At 29.2% G+C, this 17,253-nt stretch overlaps 1 long non-coding RNA gene across 1 annotated transcript; it reads right to left on the reverse strand.

Moving 5' to 3' along the window:
• Positions 1–748: 748 nt before the first annotated feature.
• Positions 749–2,870, reverse strand: LOC148209521 (uncharacterized). Its single transcript, XR_015792684.1, has 2 exons — positions 2,568–2,870; positions 749–1,097 (listed from the first exon to the last, which is right to left on the reverse strand). It is a non-coding gene; the product is annotated as an uncharacterized LOC148209521 (long non-coding RNA).
• Between the last annotated feature and the right edge of the window lie 14,383 nt (positions 2,871–17,253).

A 17,253-nucleotide genomic window follows, 5' to 3' on the forward strand; every position in this document is an offset into this window, starting at 1 on the left:
TGTTGTTTCTTGGGTATCTAGCAAGATCCCCAATGAGCATTAACAAAGGCCCGTAGATGAAAAGAAGATAACTTCTGCAACAAGATTCCTTGACTAGGAGAATTCTTAAGATAACGTAAGAGGTGATGAATGGCTACCAAATGACCAGTACAAGGCTGTTGAAGAAACTGACTAAGCCTATGTATTGAGAATGAAATATCTGGGAGGAGATATTTGTAAATAAAGCAAACGACCAATGAGTCGTCGGTAAGAAGTAGCCTCCTTGTCAGAAAGTAGTTCTCCAGCATCCTTAGAGAGCTTAAGATTCGGATCCATAGGGAAATTAGTAGATCGGGCTCCCAAAAAACCAGTATCTTCAAGAATTTGTAGATAATTCTTTCTCTGGGACAAAAAAATACCATGTTCCAAACCCAAGAAATATTTAACAGATCCCAAGTCCTTCAGTTGAAAATGAGATTGAAGAATCGCTTTGACTGACTCAATCTCATGTGGGGTGGGACCAGTTATGATGATACCGTCAACATAGACTAATAATGCAACGAATGAGGAACCATGACCACGAGTAAATAATGAATAGTCAACCTTAGATTGGATGAAATCATGAGAAATCAAGGGCGTGAGAAAACTTTGTGAACCATTGACTATAAGATTACTTTAAATCATAAATTGATCGGTTAAATTTGCAAACAAAAGACTGCCTTGATGTAGAAACATGAGATTTATACCCTAGAGGTAATGACATATATACTTCCTCAAATAAATCTCCATTCAGAAAAGCGTTATTAACATCCATTTAAGCAAGAGGTCAACCATAAGATGCATACAGTGTTAACAAAACTTTGACAGTTACCATCTTGGCAACAAGCGAGAATGTGTCTATAAAATCAATATCTTCTTGTTGATTGTAGCCTTTAGCCACCAACCTTACCTTGTAACGATCCATAGTGTCATCAGCTTTGTATTTGACACGATACACTCATTTGCATCCCAATTGCATGTTGACCAAAAGGGAGAGGAACGATAGACCAAGTGTTTGTTTGCTCCATGGCAGCAATTTCATCATCCATGCCCTTCCTCCATTGTGGAAATTTGACAGCCTGATGAAAATAGACTGGTTCAAATTCAATGGAGATATTAAGAACATATCGTCGATGAGTAGAAGAAAGATTGTTATAAGACACAAAATTCTTCGAATAAGGAGCACCAGAATGTGAAATCGGGAATTCAAAAGAAGACTTTTCCCTAAGAAGGTTGCAGTGAAAATCCTTCAAGTACGAAGGAGGGTATCGTGTACGTTGTGAAGATGTGTCAGGGACATCAGTATGAAAATAATCAGTTGGTCCAGTCAAAAAATCATATTGCAAGTGAGATAAGGGTGCAGTAGACTAATTCATAACATCCAGAGGCACATCAGTAGGCATAGCAGCAGATGTAGTATTCACATCAGAAAACACGACAGAGGGCACATCACGTGTGTTAGTAGGCATAGGATGAGCAGTATATTTGGACACATTATGCATATCAGTAGGCATATTAGGTTGTAACTCAGAAGAAATATCAGCTGTAGGTGGGGAAAAAACACCATCAGAAGGGTTAATATCTGCTGGAAAAAACTGATCACCCAATGAAGGACCATTAGAAAGCAAGTCTGATGATACAGTGGGTAAAACAAAATTGGATAAAAAAATCAGCAATAATAGGTTCAGCATGCAGTAGAATTCAAAGTATGAAATAGAAACAAATGTTCAAAGAAGATGACATCCCAAGAAACAAATATCTGTTTCTTAGTAATATCATATAATCTGTAGCCTTTAATGCCAACTGGATAACCAAAAAAATGCATGGACGACCTCTTTGATCAAATTTTGTATGATGTAAAGGTAATGTGCAAGCATAAGCAATGCACCCAAAAACTCGGAGAGAAGTATAATCAAAGTCTCGGCCAAATAAAACAGCATAAGGAGATGTATAATTAGCCTGCAATGACATAGGAGTGCGATTAACCAAATATGCTATAGTAAGAACACAATCGCCCCAAAAAGATAAAGGGACATTGGATTGAAAAAAGAGAGCTCGAGCAACATTGAGAAGATGTTGATGCTTACGTTCGACGACATAATTTTGTTGTGGTCGATTAACACAAGAAAATTGATGTAGAGTCTCTTTAGATGCAAAAAAAATTCAGTAAAACGAAGATCTGAGGCATTATCAGAACGAAAACTTTTAATCACTTTGGAGAACTGTGTTTCAACGAGCTTAAAAAATCGAGGTATTATAGTTAAAGCATCAGATTTTTGTGGCATGAGATATACCAAGTAAACCAAGAGCAATCGTCAACCAAGGTTAAGAAATATGTATATCCAGCAGCAGTGGAGGTATTAAAAGGACCACAAACATCATAGTGTATCAAGTCAAAAATAGCATCAGAAACATGGTTATTAGCAGTAAATGAAAGGCGATGCTGCTTAGCCAATGGACATAGACATATATGACAAATAGTAGAAAATGAATTATTAGAAAGCTGCAAAGGTAGCTTAAGGAGAGCAAGCCTAGCAGAAGATGGATACCCCGAACTCTTATGCCAAATATCAGTTATGGTCGGACACACAAAGGCTGAAAATTCTTTTGATTTAGTAATCTGCTTGGAACCAATAGTATTTGGTGAAGACCTTGTTTATTGGAGGAATAGTATATCCATATAAGCAAGATTTGAGCTCAACAGTTACGTAGCTCTCATTTAAGTCCATGAGAAAAATCATCACATATTTGAAAGGAGATAATCCAGAAGAGGCTTTAATCCTTTACAATTACAGCTCACCAATGGACGAGTTCCTGTCAAATTGTCTTTAATTTTGTGTCATACGTTTCATTGACATATTACCTTTCACTGTGGTCACCAATTCTTTTCAAAGCTGAAATATTTGTGGATCATTACTCTGCTGAAACCTTTTCTTCAGTTCATCACATATATTTTTAGCTGACTTGGTGTAAACTATTCATGCTGCAATTTCCTTAGAAACTGAATTAATAATCCATGAAGTTACAATATCATTATTGCACTTCCATGCTGCAAGTAAATTTCCTTCAGGCCTCTTGATAGAGTCATCGACAATTCCTGCTTTGTTTTTTTCCAGAAAGTGTTGTCATCATAGAACTACACCACGAATTATAATTGCTCGATCTGATCAATTGTTGAGTAACTAACACGGTAGTAGGAGCAAGTGAATGATGAATCAGATAAGGATTAAGTTGAGATTCAATTGCCACCGTATTCTGAATCAGTGTATTCGAATTTGGATACGTCGCAATCAGACTTGGAATCTCCGCATTCGTATTTGGTGTAAAAGTATTTTGATCGGCCATGGAGAACAATTTCTCGAGGATTGGGAGAGAATTATTTTACAAAGATGATTGTAAAGAATGGCAATTAATCGAGAAAATAAGAAAATCACATCAAGCCAAAAAAAAAATTCTGCTTTGATACCGTATCGCATAAATGCGAAGCAAAAAAGCGGATAATATCGTATTATTGTGGGGATACTGAGGATACTTGGATAACTTTGTCTTGGTATCAGAATCATCGTCTAAACCTAACAATGTGGTGAAATCCTCAAGTGCCAAGCAAATAAGTGGTGAGCCTCAGAAGATGTATTCATCGTGTGATCCGTGGTTGTTTTCTATTCGGGTGTGCCTAAAGCTTTGAATAAGAGCAAGGCTCTCATTTTGGTCCGAGAGCGAACGAAATGGATAACTACTTGAGGGAGAGAGGCTCGGTAGTAATTTGTTCGAGGGGAGGATTGTTGGGTTTACGAAGAGTGAAAACAAAGTCTCACATTGGATAGAGAAGAGAGTGATCCATAGTATATATAGATAAAGATAATTATCTCGATTAGTATGAAATCTTTTGAGTGAAACCAAAAGTAAAGCCAGATAGCGAACTTGGAGTAGCGTTGATTTACTAGTTTTAAAAATTTGCTATATTTATAAATATTACACAACAAAAGTGTATTTGCATTCTCCTTTTGGGGCTTTTTTCCTCTCCAATGCATTAGTGGTTACCTTAATGCACTATACTTTCTCATGTTTCACCTTTAATTTTCTTAAAAGCCACAAAGTTATAATCCTTTGGACTCTCATTTTTATCCCTTAATAGCTAAGGAATTCAAACCCTCCCCGTAACTCTTCTGTCTAAATCGTCTTTTCATAAGATATAAAAACTATTTGGTCTCATTATGAAATCATCCAAACTATTATTGGTACATTTTATCACAGCCTTAATTTAGTATCATTAAGGTTGTACACAACTAAACTAATTAGTACATGTAATTGTCTTTTATTTCATATTCTAAAAGAACGTTTAATTTAGACGTGGTTCTTTAACGGCAGTCTAAAGAGCATAATGTGTAGTCGAGTCAAGTGTAGAGTATTTGGCAAAATATTAGAATAGAAGTTCTCTAGATGTCTTAACCACTTGAGCTATACTCGGTTTGGCAACTTTAGATTTTATTCATCCCAATTGAAACAGTTTAAGTTTAGTATACTAGCTTTAGTTGGCTGTGTAATTGAGATTAGGGAGAGAATGATATGTTCTTGCAATAATTTTTAATATGTTTTATTTTAAATTTTCAGTTATTTTCTGACATTAGTTGATCTATATATTTTTAAAGTCACCATAATTTATCTTTTCTAAGATCAACGAAAATATGTATATATTTGTACACACTATCTATTTTAGAAATTTATTTCTATTTATTTCTTTTTATTATAGGATCTTGTTATTTATTCAAGAGAGATTAAAATTAGTTTCTTCGATAAGTTTATATATAGCAAATCAAACCAAACTATATATTAATAATAATAATTAACTTTAATCAAGATTTAGTTCAATTTTAATTTTGCTAGTTATATATTTTGTGTACCTATTGAGCCCTATTATACCAAACATACGTCAAGTACTGAAAATTTTCATTAAAACATTTAAAGTTCAAGAAATTTTTGGACTAAGTAAATATCAAACCTTTTTCTTTTCTAAAATAATCATTTCTCAACAACATTAAAATTTAACTATAAAGTTTGGTTAACTGCGAACTTGTTTGATAACATTATCAACTCATTTAGGTAATGTTCACGTGTCTTCTTTGTGGTTTCTAATTTTATTAAGAAATCTATGTATTTAGAAACTATTTATATTTTTGTTTCTTTTTTTCTTTTTCTTTAAATATTATTTAAAATTGTATAAAAATTTTGAAAACAACAAAAACGAGTGTTTTGATTTATTATTCTAGTTTCCAATTTATTCTAAAACATAAATAAAAATATTGTTTTATCATTTTTTTAACTCATGGGTACTGGGCATACAATTCTATTTTTCTTTATTAAAAATGAGATAACATAAATAATAAATTATCAAACGAAACCTTCATTTCTCATTTTTTGTTTTTTGTTTCTTGTTTCCAATTTTTTTAGAAATACAACAATTGATAACTATTCCTATTTCTCATTTCTTATTTTTGACCGACGTTTTCAAAATTGTTAACTAGAAACAAGAACAAGAAACAAAAACTTTAATGTGTTTCCAAAATTTAAATTTTGGAAACACATTAAAGTTTTTGTTTCTTGTTCTTGTTTCTAGTTTTTTCCAAAACATAAATAAAAGCATTTATTTTATCATTATTGATTCACAAATTGCATAATAAATATAATATAAATTTTTGAATATTTAATTCAAAATTTTGATTTTCAGATAAATATTTTACTTCCTTTTTAATTAAAAATTTTAGATTACGAAAAATAAGAAATTATTACCCAATATAATTCTGTTTCTTTTTTAATAAAAAAAATAAACAAGAAACAAGAAATAATTGTCAAATATAGTTTTATGAGAAGAACATTGCCAAACGAACTCCAAGATTTTTATCACTTTACAAGGTTCGGGAGTAAGTTGAGATAATATCTTTTTAAAAAAATTGAGATGAGGGTTCGATTTATTCTATTTTAGCCAAGAAAGCAACCAATCAAACTTTTCTTTTAATCTTTAAAAAGATTATTAGGGTTGTTTTCTTATCTTTTTGGAAGAGGTGAAACCAATCCTCATGAAACAATGTCTTTATGATTTGATTCTTTCTTTTCTGTTTTTTGACTTTGGAGGTCCACAATTGAATAATTTTTGTAAAACATTTAATTTTTTTTTTTTTTGTGTAAATAAATTAAATTTGATAATCCCATGTTCTCATTTTTGCCTTTTCTCCCACTTACAAAAGAGAAATGCTTTTGATTCATTCCCCATACATGCCTTTTCATCAAAGGGAAAAACCAAGTTGAATTTGAAATGTGTTTTTTTCATATCCTTTATGGAATCATATTTTATAAACAACCACTCAAAATATTATGCAATAGATATTACCATTTTTCTTTTTTTCTTTTTTTTTTTTTTGTATCAAAGTAGACACCAACTTTTAAGTGCTTTCTGAATTTTTGGCTTTCAATAAATATTAATTAATAATTAGTCTCCAACGAGTTGTCACATCATGCCAATTTGGTAAAATTTAATATAATGATTATATATATCATGTTAGCACTTTATTAAATATGTTACAAATATTTTGTTAAAGGATGGTTAAAAGACCATAAATATTAAATTAAGATTAAAAAATATTTTTGTCTTTGTTAAAGTAAAAATTTAGTTTCTCAACCATTTAATTTCTCTACTTTCAAATTGATAATAATTCAATACTATGTAACAATATAGTTCTTTTTTATACATCTAAATTCAGCTATTCATGATTTCTGTGCAAACTCACTCTACAGAGGGTCAAAAATTGATATCCATTTTATTTGAGCATGAGAAAAAGATTTTCTCTACCCCATCACCATCTTCAAAATTTTAATTTTTTAAATGTTTTATTAATATTTTATTCGAAATTTAATAAAAAGGAATGTATCAAATACTTTTATGAAATCCATTATCAAAAATAAATAATTTTCTTTAAGTTTTAACTTAATGTATATTTTTATATATTTATTTATTTTTAATTTTAAAATGAAAAAAAAAAACTAAGAATTTTTCAATCACTCCTCATTATTCCAAATCGAGGAATGAGAGAGGTAAGGATTGAAATTCTGTGGGGTTGGGGATAATTAAGGTAGCTCCAACCCAACTTGATATCATTCTTGCTACAAATTTAAATTCATATTATTCATATCTAATTCGTTTGGATAGTTTTTGTTATCGAGTAAAATTGAAATGCACGTCGAAGGCCTGTCCAACCACGTGCATTAGTTGAAGAAGAAAAATCATGAAAAATAAAGTGCATTGGCCCAAACTCGAGTGCAACAGCAACGAAGCTGTGAACTAAACTGAAGATCCAGTATAGAGGACAGTCAACAGGATGCTGACACCTTGTAACTAAACTGCGATATGCTTCAAAGGATCACCCACAATATTGATATATTCTCATTCGTAATACATAAGGGAGGAGAGAGGTTGTCGGTGGTCCCACCAAATCCAGACAGGACACGCCGTCTCCTATATCCATTATCTCATTCACAAACTTACCATCTCTTTATATATAAGGAAAAGAGTAGTCTTAGTGAAGGTAAGTCGTCTCTCCCTCACAGATCTTTGTAAGAATTCGACACACACCCTCAAACAAACTCTCACGTGTGAGATCATTGTCCTCTCGTTCTTTTAACAATGTCAACTTCTGTTAATTTCCAAACGATAGTATCCAAACACAAATCTATCTCAGAGAAATCTGAATCACACCTATATTTTTTCCAACCTAAGATTGTTGACAAGTTACAAATTAATTAATGGATTGGATACACAGATCATAAAATGATATGACCAAGCAAGAACTATTTAATGTGGGAAAAATAATTTAATATTATTCCAAAAGTCAGAGTACCACTTCCAAACTTAGTTGGTGCCCAGTAGCATGTACTGCCACCTAATAATATTATTAATTCAATAGATATATTTTTTAATAAATCATTTCAATTTATGGGGTTATTTATTTTTCAGCAACTTGGTTTAAATCTCCAAGAAAATGCTGTCAGCTTTTTTTTTTTCTCTTTTTTCTGTCCTTTACGATAATAAAACTATTAAACATTTTCAGGTTTAGTATTGCCATGAAAAATGAATCAACATTCTCGTAGAATAGGAAAAAAAATAAAACATACAATAAAATATCACTAACATTAACATGAACATAATATTAATACTAATGACTTTTAATTTATTTTAAAAGAATATTTATATGTTAATTAAATATTTATTATAAATTTTTTATTTATATAATATTTCTCAAAATATCCATTGATATCGACATTAACATTAAAAATATTAATGAGATACGTTGGATCAACTTACTAATTCTTAAGATAGATGATTATCATGAGATTTGAACTCATTTTCTCTTAATTAATTCTAGTTCATGATGATTTGGGTTTTAGCAACTTGATCTAAATCTGCAAGAAAATGCTGTCAATTTTTTTTTTCTTTCTTTCCCCTTTATGAGGTATAGTGCCGAGGCCTTTTTTCAATCTTGTGTAAAAGAAAATGCCTTTTTCAATCCTTGTTTTTTCTTTAATATAAACTTAACCAAAAAATATCCGTAAAACATAAATTTGAAGATGAGAATTAGTGATAAACACATCATGCTTTCAATCATATTGAAAAGTACTCAATTTAAAAATTGATTTTAGTAATATATTTGTAAATTAAATAGGGTATTTACCAACTAAATATTTAGTTAAATCTAAAATAATATTAATTAATTTATTAACTTATGCTATAAATTTTGTAGAATTTATTATTTTACAGTATTATATAATTTATAATATATTATATTTTACCTTTTACATTTTAAAACTTTTTTCTTTTTTAGTACAACTACATTTTAAAACTTAAAAAAAAAGTAAAAAGAGTTTATATTATGATTTTCTCATGTAATTTTGCATTTTGAAGTTGAACTAGGTCCCTTTTTTACTTTTTGGAATCGATGTTGTATGGCTTACACGGTTGATCCCTATAATCGGGGTTCATTTCACGGTGACGTACCATCCTCAGGAGATATTTTAACAAAAAATGAAACGAGTTTTTAACCTAAAATATCATATTTATCAAAGTTTTTACATTTTCTAATGTAATTCTTGAATTTTTTTAACTAGGTCCTTACTCCTTACTATTAGTATAATTTAAAATTTAGTTAGGTAAATATTTGAAAATAATTTTAGACTCGTTTGTTAAGGTTCATGTTTCTCTTGTATTTTTTGTTTCTCATTTATAGCTTATGAGAAACTTAACTTGTTGTTTCTCATTTCTCACTTTTGAAAAACGTTTCTAAAATACAATTTTGGAAACAAAAAAATAAATGACTCATTTAGTAACGTTCTTATTTCTTGTTTTTGTTTTTTCATTTTTAATAAAGGAAAATGAATTCCATGGTCTCAACATTCATGAATTCAAATACATGATAAAACAATCTTTTTATTCATGTTTTGAAACAAATTGGAAATGGAAAAAAAAAAGACTTGGTTGGTAATATTTCCGTTTCTTGTCTCTCATTTTCAATTTTCTTAAGAAATTTAAGTCATTCTACAACTAACTATGTTTCTTGTTTCTCATTTTTGGGGAACATACTCAAAATTATATAGAAATTTTGGAAACAATCAAAATAAGTTTCTTTTATCTTCGTTCCCATTTCTAATTTGTTTCAAAACATAAATAAAAAGATGGTGTATCATACTTGAATTCTTGGATGTTAAAGTCATGCAATTCATTTTTCTTCATTAAAAATGAAGAAACAGAAACAAGAACATTACCAAACAAGTCCAAAGAAACTTGTTTTGGTTGTTTCCAAAAATTCTATACAACCTTGAGAATGATGTCAAAAAAATAGAAACAACAACATAGTTAGTTGCAAAATGTTTAGATTTCTTAAGAAAATTGGAAACGACAAACAAGAAACGGACAATCTTAACAAACGGGCCCAAAGTTTCTTGTTTTTTGTTTCTTGTTCCCATTTCTAGTTTCCAATTTTCAATTTCTTTTCCAAAACATAAATAAAAGCATTATTTTATCATTCTTGACTCATAAAATGTATGATAAATATTTTTAAAAATTAATATAAGATAAAAAGAATTGAATACTTAATTTAAAAGAGTAATTTTCATATAAAAAATTATTTTATTAAATTTAAAATTTTAGAAAATGCGAAAGAAGAAAAAGTTGTCAAACATGTTTTTATTTCTTTTCTCAATAAAAAAGAACAAGAAATAACCAAATGTAGTTATATTTCTAAAGAGAAAACGAGAAACAAAAAATAAGATACAAGAAACAAACTGTTGCCAATTTATAAGATCAACAAATAAAGTTTTTGTGATTGTAGGAAACTATCAACGTAAATGTTTGTTAAGAGATTGTCGTTATTACATTTGTCATTATTTTTAGTACACAAATTGGAGTGTGGGGATTTGAACCTCTCCCCTCAAGAGAAGACCTAAATGTCAATTACCATTAAGTTATACTCATGTTGATAATATTACACTTATCTTGAGGATGTATTAATTTTATTGACTTTTTCTTGACAATTATTAACTATCTTCAAATGAGTTTGCGTGATATTTATTAATTAGCATTAAATTATTTTTCGTTATATTTTTACTGTCGTAATTAATAAATCATAACGTTTCTGGATCACCATCATGAATAATATTTTTCCGACGAAGAATATAATGATGCTAAAAAAATGTCACAATATCTTTTCGTCGTAACATTTCTGAGCGTCATGGAATCTCAAATTTGTAGCCGTGAAAGCTAATCAATTTTTCAATAATGGAAGCCCATGTGATAAAATTGGGGTTGTACTACTCTTGTTCATGAAGCAAATTATTCCTTTGCTTCCCAACGAGATGGCAGAGAGATGCTTGATTAGCATGTAAAGTAAGTACCTGCATCAGAAGGGAGACAAAACACACACTTTTAATAACTAAGATATTTGAAATAATAAATTTTCAACCCTATATTTAGACTGTTGAAAACAATATGTTTGCGGGTGCCAAAATCTGGTCTGCTGATGTGGCAAGCCAACGATGACGTGGTCATGTCTTCCACGTGTGCATAATCTGTAAACTCGGTGTGGTGTTCTGTCTAGTACACTCCAAAACTTAAGTCAGTACTCAATTCTAAAGAGTTTACAGGAGAGTCAGAGGTTGGGTTCAAAATATTGTGTACCTTTGATAAGGGTTTTGACTCCTCCTATATAGGAAAGATTCGGGTCGTACCATCAAACAGAAGATCCTTAACCAGCATTAAGGATATTCTAACGTTCAAAATGTACTCTTGCTCAATATCAGTAGATATTTCGCTGGCTTCACTCTGCCTCATATAGGGAACAAGCTGCAATGCTCGTTGCTGGGTACGTGGTCTTCCTCCCCTTCAGGCCCATGGAGCTAGGATTGGGCCCCATTACTCGTGGCCCCCGAGAGTGTGCCCACACACGTCTTGTCAATTTTTACCTATAACAATGTTAAATTATAAATTTGGTCCATATAACGTATTTAAAATGCTTAAAAACAAAATTTATAATTCAAAAATTATATTAAATGACACAAACTAAATATGTATTTATACAAATATTATTAGTTTTTATTTTTATTTTTTTTCAAAAACTTCATGTATAGAAAAGCATTACTTCATGTTGGAATTTTTTTTTTTCTTAATTGTTGATTATGAATTTTGCCATTTACTCCTTTTCGAACTCCTCCCACTTCTCTTTCATCAATTTTTAACTCTTCTCTTTGTAACAAACTTTGAGTGTATAGCCCCTCCACGTCATTTTTGGTAATTTTCTTTGTTTGTTATTTTTTTTATACAGTACTCATTTAGTTTAAATACTATTTTAGTCACTGTACTTTTCAATTTTGATTCATTTTAATCTTTATATTTTGAAAATTTTCATTATGATCCCTATACTTTAAACTTTTGTTCATTTTAGTCTTTGTACTTAATGTTCATTTTGAGCTTATACTTTTAAAAATGGATCATTTTATTTCCTATTTGCAACATTTTAACACAAATTTGACATATAATGAAGACTCTTTAGTATAAAGTATTCTTTACATTTTATAAATATATTGATTTTAGTGTTATGTTGAAATTGTGATAGAAAAAATGAGATTGAGAATAAAATTAAGGGACCAAAATTGTCAATTTTTAAAAGTACACGGATCAAAATTAAGATTTTGAAAGTACAGAAACTAAAATAAACCAACATTAAAAGTACAGAGACTAAAATGAATATTTTGAAAGTATAGAAACCAAAATTAAACAAAGTTGAAATTACAGGAACCAAACTAGTATTTTAACCTTTAGTTTATTTAGAAATTATAATAAATTCCAAACAACAAATATATATTTATCTTTTAATTAAAGAAGTCACTTAACTTAGAAGAAGAAGAAGAAGGAAAAAAAAAAAAAAAAAGGGTCACACTTTTGATTTGTGTAAATTTTCAATGTTCCATTTACCCAATCCTAATTTTAAGAAAAATTTCAGCCTGATTTTAATTTTTCTTTTTTTCGTGCTTCCTCTATGGATCTCGTCTTCTGATTTGTAAGGCTTCTATTTTTTTAATTCTTTTCAAATTTATATTTTATTCCTTCTTTTTATTTTTGTTCTCTTGTTTATCTTAATAATTCTACTTTCCTTGACCAGCTGATTTACTTACTCATGCCCTCACTCGAAGAATTTTCATTTGAAGTAAAAGATAAACGCTCAAGTAGGAAATATGTAATTATATTTTAGATGTAAAAAGTCTTATTCATAATATATAAAGAGATAATTTCTCAAGTAATACGTAATTAATTAAATTTCAAATGTTAAGAACTTTTTTTAAATCACAAACGAGTAAGGATCTTTGGAAACATAATATCAACATGTAGTTACTAAACAATCAGTACTAAATTATGCGATCTACTAAATATGCTGTTACCATAAAATTAAACCTAAACTCTTGTAATCATAAACAACAAGAATTATCCTTTCGCCATGTGGAGGACGGAGATTCGTCGTCCACAGAAGAATTAGAGGAGTAAGCTTACAGAGCTCCATCTCGGATCCTTCCGAGATGAGACATTCACCACTTCCTATTAAAGAATTCACTCGACATTTCCAGGAATGTGTCCGAGGTCGACCTGCTCGAACCCGACACATCCGACCTCAAATCCGACCAAGGTAACCGCCTGTCGTAACCCTTGTTGGAACATAAACTTATAAATAGAGGGTTTCATTTCACCATCAGGTATGGAATTTCTCCTCGAACTTAATATTGAGTCTGAGCTGCCTATTAACTTGAGCGTCGGAGATTTTGTCCTCTTTTGCAGGTCTTCCCTTCGCGTTTCGAGTCAGAGCAAGGACCAGGTTTGAGCTGGATAGACGTTGTGCAAACCCTTGCATAAACAAACATGTAGTTACCAAAAAATCAGTACTAAATTATGTGATCTACTAAATATGCGGTTACCATAAAATTAAACTTAAACATTTGTAATCATAAACAACCAGAATTACACAGAAAACTTACCATCTGAAGTAGAAACTCCGTATATTAATCAGTTGCTCTTTCTTTTTTGGGATTTGTTGACTCGTTTATCCCAGAGTCTGTTTTGGAATCCGTCAATTTATCTCATCCAGGATCTGTCCTGGGATTTGTTGATTCGTTCGTTGTGGGTCCTGTCTCAGAACTCATTGATTTGTTTTTTTTTTCTCGGCTACCTTAGGTAGGGGAAGCCCCCGAGTCGTATGACATTCATCGTTGTCTGCCTCCAGAATACATGTCAATTCGTTTCTCTCGAGATCTCCTTGGATCTAAGTAGTTCTCGGTCAATTTGTCGTCAATCGTCTTGAGTTTTAGATCTTAGTCGTCCCCACAGACAGCGCCAATTGTTGATGCAGAAATTTGGTCTCATGGGATTCCACCAAATTCGCACCAATCTTCTAGAATAAAAAAGATCGACAAGACCTGCAAAACAGAATAGTAAATACCGGTGTGGCTCTTGCCACACAGACTTCAATGCTTAAGTCAAAATCAGAGCACGTTGAATGTAAAGCGTAGGGTGGTGTGAGCATTTAATAATCCTACTTTTCAATTTCGTATATTTGATTTAAATTTCATAATTTAATTAAACAAACAAAATAATTTATAGAAATTAATAAATATTATAAGTGAAATTTATAAAAGAGTGACCTAATAAATTTTATAATTTTATCTTCTTTTTTTCTTTCTTCATGACCTAGCAATCCGTATGAACCTTCCCCAAGTATAACCCAAAGCCGATTATTAGAAAATAACTATCACTATTGTGATTAATAAATTTTTATTTCAAAATAAATAAATAAATAATTTGTTATCCATAAATATTTAAAAGAGAAAAGGAAAAAGAAAAAAGATTCTTCATGTGCCACGCAGGAGCTGGAGGGTAATCTGGACCGTACATCTTTAGTACTTTAAATATTTTGACTTCTCTAGATCCGACACCAAGTTATGGAACCTTGATACAAAATAGCCACGTGTTCAAATCTCTGATTCCCTCTTTCAGTTTAACGGCCTAGATAGAATCTATGAATAGAAAGTCAACCATCCAAAAAATAAATAAATAACCAAAGAAACGTCCATTACTAAACAATCTATGATTTATATATTCGATTATATTATTATTTAAATATATCAAATTTATAATAATTTCTTATTGAAATATATATTATTTGGTGGGAAAAAAGTTTTAAATACTATTTTTTGTTACTGTATTTGTATTTTCAGTTTTGGTTCGTTTACTCTCAAAACATTCATATTGATTTCTGTAATTTAAATTTTGTTTATTTTAGTCTATATATTTTTAAAATATCAATTTTGATCTTTTCATTGTTCATTTTGATCCTATTTCTTTTATCATAATTTTAACATTATATTTTGACTAAAATTGTCACTTTTTAGAAGTATAGAGATCAAAGTGGACATTTTAAAAGTATAATAACTAAAATTAACAAAATTAATAATACGGTAACTAAAATGAATTGGAAGTATATGAACTAAAGTAAATGAATCCAAATGGTATTCAATGATTATACAAAATCTTAAGATTTGAAGTTTTTCTCTCTTCTTTTAATCGCATATTGAAGATTTTCTCTTTAATTTCTAATCTTAAGATTTTAAAATTGGAAGATTAAAAATCAGAAACGTTAGAATTTAAAACTTTACTCTCGTTAACGTGAACTTAGCTTAGCGGTAAATGATAATCAAAAGGTCATTAGTACTAATCCATCCTATTTGTAAAAAATAAAAATAATAAAAAAAACTTATCTCTACACAAATTTATGACTTCACCCCTCATTAAGTCGTAAGCTTTTGTTTCTACAAAGTCCTAGTCTTTATTCTTTTATTTGAATAATTTATGGTACATTGTATTTGTTTATTTGAAAACAAAAATTTGGAAACAACGACTTAACGAAATATAGAGTTTTATTTTTTGCTTTCAATATTTTCGGATATATGTTTAGTATCAAATTTGAAAATTGAATCTCAATTTAAAAATTGTTCAGTAAATGAAAATGAAATCCTATTTCTAACATATATTTAGTTATATAGTTGTAAACTATTGGAAGTTACCAACTAAATATTTAGTTCAATTTAAAATCATAAAATTTTTATAAATTTTGTAGAATTATTATTTTACAATACTATATAATTTACCTATATTATATTTTAGAATATTTTAATTTTAACCAAAAAAAATGAAATGAGTTTATAATATGAAATAGTTATTTATCGAAGCTTTTATTAATGAAATTATGCATTTTAAAGTGTCAAATTCAAAATCTAACCGTGAAAACATTAGGTTGTTTTTCAGAATTTCCACTATTTTGATCATAGAATTTAAAAAGTTCAAAAAAAAAATCCGACAGATATTCAATAAATCATCTGATTTAGTAAATCAAACCGAATCTGGACCCTTGGTTTTTTAAGGTTTCAATGGAAGTTTAAAGGTTAAATTTTCAAATTGGGGTCCTTGAACTTTATAGTTGTCTAATAAACCACTAAACTATTAAAATTGTTTACTATATATCCTAAACTTTAGATATCGTATTTAATAAGTTCCTAAATTTAAAAAACAAAAAAAAATTGTAAGTATCTATTAAGTCCCTAAACTTTTTTAAAAAATTGCCTTATAAGTTAAAGATCTATTAGACACAGAATTAAAAGTTTATGGATGACACGAAATTATTCTTTTTAAGTAGAAAAACATTTTTTTAGTGCAAACATGTGGAGGTGGGAGATCGAACTCGCAACCTCTTGGTTGAATATGTCAATTATCGAGCTACGCTCATTTTGGCAAATAAAAAATGTTATTACAGTTAGATAATAAAGTATTAAAACTTGATTATATTAATCGATAAGCTCCACCATCATTCATTCTTTTCACAAATATGAGAGAAAATAAAAAGCAAGGAGTGAAGATTGATTTTTTTTAAAAAAAAAAAAGAATAAATAGTGGTTAAATTGTGAATGGTGGTCAATTGATATAAGATTTTTCTAATGTAAATAATTATTTTCAAATGGTAAGGACGACTTAGTCGTTCGCATAAAAGTTATAGGTCTAATTAATTTTTATTTTATCTTGATGACTTAACAAATAAAATTAAATTTATTACATATACGTTTTTTCAACAATAAATAAATAAATTACATTTATCTAACTTGAAGTGTTCCAATATTTTGGCTATTGTATCGTACTTCCCTTTCATAGAGGTTTAAATTTCATTTCGTAACTAAGCTTTTAAGTTTATTTAATTTTGGGCTTTGAAATTTAAAAGAATTTATTTTATTCTCTAAGCTTCTAGATTTATTTTAGTTAGAGTTTTAAAGTTTCAAAATATCTATTTTAATTTTTTAACTCATTTTGGTTTAAATATGATTTTGAATCCTCTAATCTCACTAGTATTTAAAAAATATATAAAAAAAATACTTAGCACGTAGGTATATAATAAAAGGACCAAAATACCACTCAAAGTACTGAGTTTCTATCAACATTTCTATATATACATGGACTAAATATTGTCAATAAAATATCACATTATTTTCAAACATATTTTTCTTTCTTTTATTATCTACTTTTTAAAAACATTTTTAATGTTTAAGGCAAATGTTAAGAATTAAAAAGAGAAAAAAAATGTTTTTAAAATTTGTTTTTTAGTTTTA

The sequence above is a fragment of the Momordica charantia genome (genome assembly GCF_013281855.1).
Source record: "Momordica charantia cultivar OHB3-1 chromosome 8 unlocalized genomic scaffold, Mcharantia_2.0 BLBB01000008.1, whole genome shotgun sequence".
NCBI classification, from domain to species: domain Eukaryota; kingdom Viridiplantae; phylum Streptophyta; class Magnoliopsida; order Cucurbitales; family Cucurbitaceae; genus Momordica; species Momordica charantia.